Genomic DNA, 10824 nt, shown 5'->3' with positions numbered 1-10824 from the left:
CCGGTACAAATTCCACTCCCTTTCTCCTTGATCTTCTGTTTAGTAGTAGATCTACTGAGTTACATGCATATGTCTAGGGTGCTATATGTATTATTTAGTTGCTAGTGCTATGAGTGTTCTATGATACAAATTTAAGGTACAACAGTTGTAGATATTGATTAACCTAGCTTAAGTGTTTACCAAATGGTTTAATCTCTGTACATGTGGTGAACTAGAACAAGCATCGTTTAGGCTATGAAACACAAGGCCAACTAGACTGTATCGAACACTAAGAAGTTCTATGACATATGGTGCCATGAAATTGCCATTGGCAATTGTACCAAGGGAGTCATGAGCAAGACTGGGTGGAGGGACCTCATAAGGAGGTACCAAGCAGCAACAGGTTTGGTCCATGATAGGGAGCAGATTGCTTGTAGGCTAAGGCAGCTGAAGGCCCAATAGGCATTCTGTAACAAGCTCCGCTACGGCTCTGGCTTAGGTCGTAGTGACAATGGAACTGTTGAGGCCACTGATGCATGGTGGAAAGCAAATACAAACGTAAATGGTCTATCTATCTCTTCTATGTTTCAGCACTTACTAAGTAAAACACTGCATAACAAATGATGTCATATTGCAGGGGCAATTTGATTTGATGAAGTTCAGGAAAGGTTTGCCTGAGTACTTAGATCAAATGGACAAAATGTTTACTAGAAACACAGTAGATGGCTCCACCTCTTTTGTTGCTGGTGAATGTGGTACTATTGACTTGGATGGTGGAAGCTCCGATGAAGAGGCAGTAGATGAACAGGATGACCAGCTCACCCCACTTAGCATTAGCAACAAGAGGGCCAGCAGCACAAGCACCACTACCTCTAGCCCACGCAAGAGGTCCAAGAGCCCAGCACTGAGGGCAATGGACAACAACATGAGGACACACAATGAAATTGCCAACCGTAAGCTCTACCTGATGGAGAGCATGTTTGAGCACAGGAAGCAAGAGGCCCACAATTCACAGTCCGCCCTTAGCCAGAAGATAGACAGGGTCACCCAGATAGCAAAGGAGATGGGTATAAGTGCATAGACTCCTACATTGTTCAGGGGGCTATACAACATCATCCACAATGAAAGTGATATGGACTTCTTCCTTGCCAACGGCCTTGAAGAAAGGATGATCATCATCGAGCAAGCTACGTCGGTCGACCCATAGACCATCTTATCTTATTTCATCTATGAATTCAAGTTCATGCCGTAATGGTGTCCTGAAATATTGTCAGTCATGTCCTATGTCATTTGAACTAAGTCTGTAGTGCATGAATATGTGTTTCAACTATGTTTGTGATGTTTCTTATTTCAACAACTTAAATGTAGTAATGTTAGGTGAACTTCAAGTATGGTGACCATTTCAACTATGTGATGCATGGGTGAGAGTGACTAGCACATGTCAGTGAACGTAGTCATGCATGACATTGATTTGTAATGTGATTCAAGACTGAGTTTACTCCTTGTTTGTTTTCACAGGTTGATGTTGTATTAGCAGCAGCAACCCATTGTGTAGACCCTTGGGATGTTTTACAAGAGATGATGATGGCTGAGTTAGAGGATGCTAAAGATGATGATGCTTTTATATATGCTATGTACCAGTATGCATTGCACATTGACAAGCATTTGAATAGGGCTGAGTATAGGCAACCTGCCATGACTGGTTTGGAATGGGTATAGAGGAAGCTTGGGGATAGCAAGGCCTATTATAGCATGTTTAGAATGAGCCCACCTATGTTCCATAGACTGTAAGATCTTTTAGTACAATCATATGGCCTGAAATCTAGTGCTAAGTCCACCTCGGTTGAGGCTCTAGGGATGTTTCTTTGGATGATTGGGGCACCACAATCTTTTAGGCAAGCTGAGGACAGATTTGAGAGGTCACTAGGGACTGTCTCCAACATTTTAAACAAAGTTTTGAAGTGTATGGTCAAGCTTGCTACTGACATTATTAAGCCTATCGACCCACAATTTAGAACAATGCATTCTAGACTGAGAAACCCTAGGTTCTATCCCTACTTCAAGGACTGCATAGGGGGTATAGATGGGACTCATGTACCTTGTGTGGTGCCCAATGATAAGTTTGTGCAGCACTTGTGCCTCAAGGGCATGACTACACAAAATGTCATGGTTGTCTGTGACTTTGACATGAGATTTACATTTGTTCTTGCTGGTTGGCCGGGGTCTGTACATGACATGAGAGTATTCAATGATGGAACAACAACATACAACCATGTCTTTCCACATCCACCTGTAGGTACACACCTATCTGATAGCACATTTGGGTCCTTCTTGTTCAACTACTTGAATGTAAAATATTTTTTTGCTGATGTAGGGAAATATTACCTTGTGGACTCCGGGTATCCTAACCGGCTAGGTTACCTTGCTCCTTACAAGGGAACTAAGTACCATCTACAGGAGTATCGAGATGCCCCAGAACCCCAAGGTAAAGAGGAGACCTTCAATTATGCACATTCGTGTCTTTGGAATGTCATTGAAAGGTCATTTGGAGTTTTGAAAATGAGGTGGCGCATCTTGCATCGGATCCCTTCTTACGCACCTCATAAACAAAGCCAAATCATAGTTGCATGTTGTGCTCTGCATAATTTCATTAGGATAAGTGGCATAGGCGATAGATACTTTGCAAGGTGTGACCGTGATGATAACTATGTGCCGCGAGAAGCGTCTGAGAATCAGTCTGACCCTGAGGAAGTTGAGGATGAGTCTGATCTGATGAATGAATTTCGTGATTCGATTGCTTATGCTTTGCTAAACATTCTTGACAGTTTTGTGTGTTTGAGGACATGTATGTGTACTGCATATGTACAGTTGCATCAGTACAGTTTTATGGATGAATCATGCATGATTAATTGTTAATTACATCTATTGTGTCATTGTGATCAAACATGCATGATGTTGCATGAGAGACAACAACATGCATGCGTTTGAAGCTTCAGCATGCATTGGGTGCATGCATGTGTTTGCATGTTGCATGAGAGACCTTAATGGTGCAGCTGTCAGGTTTTAGGAACAGCATCCAAAATTTTTTGGCAACTAAACAGCAAACCCAAAAAATTTTGGATCTCAGGTTTTTGGCCAAAACCTGCAGCTGTCAGATTTTTGGCTGAGGCCAAAATTTTTTGCCATCTAAACGCGGCCTAACTGATGTCCGCGACTTGGCCGACAACATCAGTATGGACGCGACTACTTTCTCGTTCGTCATTATTGTTTTAGGTATATGCACGCACATGGAGCACATGATCGATCAAGAAACTAGAGCGTAGTTTATTTTGGAAAAGTATGAAACTCATTTCATATTTTTTTCGAGTTAAAATAAAATTTCTATGAAATTTATAATATTAAATCTGGCTTTAGAATTTTAAAATGAATATTTATTCTAGAAATAATATTTTAATATTTTTACAAAACAATAATTCTATTTTTTTATAAGTCTAATTCGTCACCTTAAACTATTGTGCAAGTCCGATTTACCTTTCGAAAACCAACCGCTTTTTAAACCACTTCTAGAGAGGTCAAGTGTTAGTGGAGTCTAAAATTTATAAAGGCACTTAAAATAGTGTCTCGATTTTATATGTATCAATGAAAATAAAGACTAGTACAGAGATGGACAATAAGACATAAAACAACGTCTAGAAAATAAAAGTACATCAAATACTAAGTCGGACGTCTTTTTTCTTTGATCATCTGCTGAAAAGACAATAAAGAAAAAAAAAGACACCTGCAAACACCATCGCTAAATAAGACTTCGAAGACCACAAAAGCCACTCATTGTTGGCAACAATATCTAATGCCCACTGAGAGAACATCGGTCAGAAGAACCCACCAAAGGACACAGGCTTATAATTCTTCACCATCAAAACAGAGTGTTGGAGACGCCAAAGCTTGCCGTAGAATAGACCGAAGGAAGAGGTCGAAATCACTGCATCAAAAGCCAACCGACTGCTTCACAAGATAAGCAAATCAACTGCTAAGATTTGAAGAGAATGAATAGATCTAACAAACCATGCGCTCACTGGCCCTTTATCGATGCCAGATCAAACAGCAGGTAAAGAAAGGCTAGAGAGATCTTATCTCAATGCGTTATTGTCGTCACTGTCTCGTCAATGGCATCATAAACCAATTTCTAAAAGAATATATAGAACAAATCTAGATTTACAAAGAGGTCAGTCCTTGGTCCTCTGACCACCGACGAGATTGTTGGTTAGAACAGAGGAGAGGAGCCAATGTAGCAGCGCGGTAGAAGGCAGTGAGAGGAGGACCGGGGGAACCTCAGCGGAGGAGCAATTTTTTTCTTTTGGCAAGAGGTTACATGGAATTTTTCCTTTTATGACTGGGCCTACACACACTGTTGAACATAGGCCTGCTCGAGACCCACAGGGTCCTTGCCGAAACAACACCAAAATCTGTCACCGGCCTTTTCTCCTACGTTCATCCCCCGCGCGCGCTCTCTGTCTCCGCCCACGCCCTAAGCCAGTCACCAGGTGGCTAGGTCAAGACTTGCCAATCTCTTCGCCAAGTCTTCATTAGGTCCTTCGCCGGTGACGGGCACCACCACGTATGCGCACCCATCCTCCTCCCTTCCAGCTGTGCGAAACCGAGCACCTTACCCTAACTTAAGCTATTTGGATATTTGTATTCGAACTTGATCCCACTTTTTTGGGCGTCTATACTCTATATAGCCTGTTCGCTTATTGGTTTCAGTCAGGACATATCAGTCAACCAACATTGTTTTTCTCTCACAACAAATCAGCACCAGCCAGTCTTATCAGGCTAAAAACAACCAGTGAACGGGCTGATAGTCTCATCTCGTGATTCGTGAATAGAGAAGGGATGGGGCCATGGGAGTATTGGTAATTTGTCATATTGTAGATGAGTTCACATCATAAATGACCGTTCCATCAAGAACAAATTAGGGCCGCATGGGTACGATAGTGTAACTGTAGCACTTTACTCTTGGTCTCAGGCTTAGGTGCCCTGCACATGCGGACTTGGTTCCTAAATTGCAATGGTGGACCCAACATTATAGTATTGGATGTGCAAAATATTTTTCTCTTTTATTTTATTCATAATCATTTCTAACTCATTATAAATAAACTCTTAATATTTACTAAATAAGACTCATACACATAGACCTAAAAGTGGATTTGGGTCATCCAAAGGATAAATGGGTTCAACCTATTGTGGATTTAATTGGATAAATGTTGTTTGGATACGGGTATTCATTGACACAAGACCCAAACACATTGGATTGAATCGGATACAAAAACATGGATATAAAAAAAATCTAAGGATCTCTCTTTGTGCCTCTTTTCTCATGGTACCTGGCATGTCGTGCCTCTCTGCCTAAGCACGCAATGGCCGCACTGAGGCACCAGTCACCACCACCACCAACAGGAGCAATGTGAACAGATCGATTGTAGAGGCCGGGTCCGAGGCGACGGTTGCAGACTTCAGAGGCCACACGCCTTCAAGAAGTCCGTCGACTCCACCACGGCGAATGAGCTGCCACTATAGTAGTATATTAGTAACCACTCGGCATGATGCCGGCGGCGACTCTGGCTCCCATCCTAGCGCCACTAGCCGACAGTGAGGAGGACGAAGGCACGCTGGTGACCACCGCTCCTGGCACCCCTGCTTCACCACCGACGACATCGCCACCATGCTGGCAATCCACAGCAGCATTTTGCTCCTCGGCCGCTTCCCTAGCACCGTCTTGGACTCGATTCGCGCCACGATGGACTAAACTAGATTGAATTTTTAGCGCATGACGTCAGATTGCCTCATTTTAGGTGGACTCATTTTGGACTAGATTAATTGGTTGAGGATTAGTCCATTTCTAGGTCTACATACACACTTATAAACTCTAATAACTCACTTTCATCACTTCTGTTAACTCATTTAGTGACTTGGTATGTATGGATGAACACCCAAATCTATTGCTATTTATAGCCTTATGGTGGCAAACATCTACACTTCTCTATATTTTTAGAATGTCTCTCATGTTTATCTATTCCCTAGATCTAGAATATCTCATTCAAAATTTTGCTTGTTTTTATCTATTCCCTATATGTTTCCCATGCAAAATATCTAGATACAAAGTATTCCATTGTTTGAAGTACAGAAAATGAACCCCATGAGCCATTTAGTTTTAGATTTTAGTGTTTGATGATCCACATGACCACTTGGACTAACAATATTTGATAGTGTTTTTTGATATAGTTCAAAGTTTGTAAAGTGGACTTGAACTTAGGCAACTTGGTTGTTGATGTCGAACATCAACATGCTGGTCTTGAGCCAAACACGGAGAGAAGAGAGCAAAGACCGAGAGAGAGAGAGAGAGGCAAATGAATCGATAGCCAAGCTCCTCCTCCACCTTCCCCGTCTCCCCTTTTTATAGGGAAGGTAGGAGGGGAGGTTTTCATTATTTTCCCTAGAGGGGACAATATTTTACAATGGAGCCTCTAGGGGCTACAAATAGCCCCCCCTGAAGCTTATCTTACGAGCTTGCAAGCTATGTAATTGGGCCCTAAAACACGAATGGGTCCCTAACATACAATACACCCTCAACAGTGGTGATCCAAAGGATCAACACCTGAAGCAAGACGTTAGAAGACATGTTGAAGACCTACAAGTACATGCAAGAGTCCAAGACACAAGATGGAAGAAGAAACCCGGATGAAGTCACGCGAAGAAACGGACCTCAATGGGTGCTACTGTGCAGCACCAGACAAGTCTGTTGTATGCTCAAGAAGATCACCAGACAACAACATGCTTCAGTCCATAGATGGGCAGCTATAGGCTACAACACCGGACGTGTTTGGTGCCACTAGACACCATGGTGTTCACAGGACATCGGCAAGAAGCGGTCACCGGATGTGTATGGTGAACCACTGAACCTGTGCTCCGGATAGGGTTCTAGAGAGGTTGCAACGCGAGTTGGAGAAGGCCACAAGGCATTGGATGTGTCCGGTGGCGCATCAGAAGTCACACCGGACGTCCAATCTCAAATGGTCGGCAGCGGCTAGTGAGCCAACGACTAGTTGATGTGGATGCATCGGATGTGTTTGGTGGATGCATGCCTACACAAAAAGCCTGTGCGGTCTCCAATGGCTAGTTTGCAATGGGAGACTATATATGCATGCCCCAACCAGGCATTTGAGGGGTATCAGAATTGGGAAACATACCAAGGATGTTGCTACACCATTCTAGTGCTCTCCACATGCATAGTGCTTAGTGAATCACTTGGTAATTAGTGTAGGTGCTTTACGAAGTGCTTAGACTAGTTAGACCATCGCTTATGCGCTTGCTCTAGGTTTAGGCCTAGTGTTTAGTGAGGCTTGCATACCTCTTGCTCATAAGGTGCTTGGGCACACCGTTGTTGTACTTGGAGGGGCTTGTAGTTTTGCAAAACCATACACAAACCGCGTTTATGGTGTGGCTGTCATTGTGTATCAGAGGGAATGAGGTCCACTATAGTTTGGCCAGAAGCTTGATAGTCAAGATGGTGGGGATCGGTCTGAGAGAGGCCTGTCGGAGACCCACTTGCGCGTGGGGGAATGACTTGGGGCTATCCACGAAGTTACATGACCGAGAACTTGGCGTTTGCATGGGCTTCCTTGTAAGGGGATCCAATGAGGAATAGGGGGAAGTGAGGAGCTTCTCGGTACCTCGGTAAAGATACTAGAGTTGTTGATAGGATTAGAACCTAGATTGCTTAACTCTTTTGCGGTAGAGATAGCAACACGCGTAGCAAAAACCATAGTTGCACTTCTAGATAGATTATTTATTGCATATGTTTTGCTTAGGTTGAAATTAGAGGCCTTAATTAGAAGTAGGTGTTAAGTTGCCTAATTCACCACCCTCTTAGGCGTCACGATCCCTACAATGTCTTATGCATACTCGACATTTATCTAGAAAGTTTCTCACGTGGAAGTTACCTATTCCATAGGAGATTGGGAAGGCAAATGAGTCACCCCCAATATTTTTCTACTACGAGAACATCTCTTTCCTCTTAATAATATTGTTTTTTCTACTCTAGAACATTTAGTCGTTTCTAACTAAGAACAAATATTCTACTACAAGGGGGTAAGTAAAAAATGTTCACCTATAGAAAAAAACCATTTGTTCCATTAGGGACGACTAGTCTCATGTAAGAGTAGCAACATTACTAATTTCTTAACTATGCATTAGTGTTATTTTTATAATATTTTTTTTCTAAATACATAATTGTCTTTATAGTTAGACTATATTTACCTATATCATGTCATGTCTGTTTTTTCAACTTGTATACCTTTGTTTTTAGTTGGAGTTTTGCTATGGGCCTAACACCACTATGTACCTCTACTTTCTTTGTGCCTTGCGGATAATAAACACATCGCTTAGCCAAATTCATTTAAGGTTGATAAAGTATGACTATTCTAATTAAAGAAAACTATTTTTTGCAACCTAATCTTTTTTGTGATTACATAGTACACCTCAAACACTCACAACGCACACACACTCACACCTATGCACGCATGCACGCATACCCTACTCTATGAGCATCTTCAAAGACGGGATTGGCAATACTCGAGATAGATGAAGTCACCACAGGCGCCTCGCTATCAAGGGAAACATCGCCTACCACTGAAAGCACAAACGCTGTTAAATCCTAGAAAATTTGCTCATACATGGAGTCAAACCCAGGACCTGAGGTGCTACTGAGGCTCTTATAACTACTGGCTATATACCCTTTTGCTGCAACCTAATCTTTAACCAATCTGCAACATAAAATCCTAAGAAAGTAAATTATAGAATGCAAAAGGAGTGCTAGGAAGACTTATTTTTTTCATGAGATATTAAAGTGTTAGTACTAAAAGAATCAAGATGCCCAAGATGAGGGGGGGGGTGAATTGGGCTAATTCTAATTTTTTGCAATAATTAAGCCCTACACTTAGCCTATTTCACCCCTTGTGTCTAAAATATGTTCCTATTGTTCTCTCATACAAAAGTTTTATACCCTAGGTTTCAATCCTACTCTTGCATAGCAATTCTAGGAATGTAAATAATGTAGACAAGGCCTGATCTTCCGATAGGTATGATAGCGTCGATTGGTGGAGACTCAACGTTTATGATCTAGGCTTCGAACCAAGACTGATTCGGACCCTCACAGCCATTACACCACTGCTCCGTTGGTTATCAACCATGAGAACATGATTGACCTCACCGAGAAGGCTTTCCTACAAGTGAATCGAGAACATAAGCAAGAACGGGATGAACGTAATCTAAAATTACAAATAAATATAAGGCTTATGATAATGAGGAGTTTAGGTCTTTATTCGAAAGGACTAATCGCCACTGGCAAACAAGATCAAGAACCGGGGCCCTGGTTCACAGCAAGCGGCCTTGGTGGCACAGTTACAGCAAAACGACGTCTATTTCATGAGGAAATCAAGAACTAAACAAAACCCAAACCCTAAGGAGAGTGACAGCTGCTAATTATAGATCCCTAGGCGTCACCCCCCTGAACATGCCCCCTAATGGGCTCTAAGATGATACACGACCCAACGGACCAAAAGACGGTGTCATAGCACCCTGGCAGATTCTAGACGTTGACTTGTTTCGACGATTCCCATTGATTCCAAAGGGCTTTTGATGTGAGACCATTTGCATTGGCTTACTTATCTAATTAGCTTTCCATCCATATGTGGATCGTCGAAAATAGATCCCGAACGCACACGTGTGACCAGTTTTATGATAGACTAGTCCTGGAACCTGAGATGGGCTTGAACTTGATTTGGGCCTCCACCTTGGTGACTTGAACTAGATGAGCTTCGGGCCTCCTTCTCAGTTAGGACACCCTCGCTGATCTCCTCATCCTCTATCTTCAAGCATGGTCGTATGCATGGAGCTCATATCCTTATCATCCTCCCTTTCTTTATGAAAAGCCATCCTCGGCGTCGATTTTGTTTAAAATTGATCCTGCACAACATGAGGACAAACGAGGTTTCTAAAATAATGGGAATAGACAATATTGTGAGAAAGAATATGACCACATGTCTAGGTTTGTAGCATGTCTTGTCCTACAAACATGTAGTTTGCTCGATTGAAATACACACGATCTTTGCCAATACTATCCTGCAAAAGATTAGTACTAACAAGAAACATATGCTCAATTTCTTTGGATTCCACTTGTGTTCGAAAAGCAAAACTAGAGGAATATGACATAACAACAGTATTGCTTTTACTGTCCTCTAGTTGATCATTACTTTGCACAACAAAAGGAGAATTTGGATTTGTACAAATGTAAACTCGTTGTATCAAATATTATCCTTGGTTGTTATATTTGCCAAAAACATAGTAGGTATGTCTAGAGAACCATGGCAAATCAGCATATGCATAAAGTTTTTCCTCTAAAGAACTAAGATTGTATAAAACATCAAATTCAATGTAACCCAAAGTATTTAAAGAAGATAAAAGTTTCAGCTCATCAACATCGCTAGCATTATGAATAACAAGTCTATTTTCAGCACAAGTGTTCGATTTCAGCACACATATAACATGATCATTCTTCAATGATTGCATGGGTATAACATAAATATCATCATGCAAGTCATCTTTGTCATAAGGAAAATCAAGCAAATCATCATATGACAAAGGTAAATCAAGCGAAGGCTCTACTAAAATTTGCTCTATCATAGCATGATTACTTGAAAAATTCAGCACATCAAGAGAACTCTCACCTTCCATGAGTTTAGCATCATGGGCATTATCTTTGCTCTCATGTTCAGCAGGAGTAATAGTTGA

The 10824-nt window shown here is 41.7% G+C and overlaps 1 pseudogene; it reads left to right on the top strand.

The window, feature by feature from the left end:
- Positions 1 to 234: 234 nt before the first annotated feature.
- Positions 235 to 2895, top strand: LOC136455108 (uncharacterized; annotated as a pseudogene).
- Positions 2896 to 10824: the final 7929 nt, after the last annotated feature.

Source organism: Miscanthus floridulus, chromosome 5 (genome assembly GCF_019320115.1).
Source record: "Miscanthus floridulus cultivar M001 chromosome 5, ASM1932011v1, whole genome shotgun sequence".
NCBI classification, from domain to species: Eukaryota; Viridiplantae; Streptophyta; class Magnoliopsida; order Poales; family Poaceae; genus Miscanthus; species Miscanthus floridulus.
This window is presented reverse-complemented; position numbering and strand designations above follow the sequence as displayed.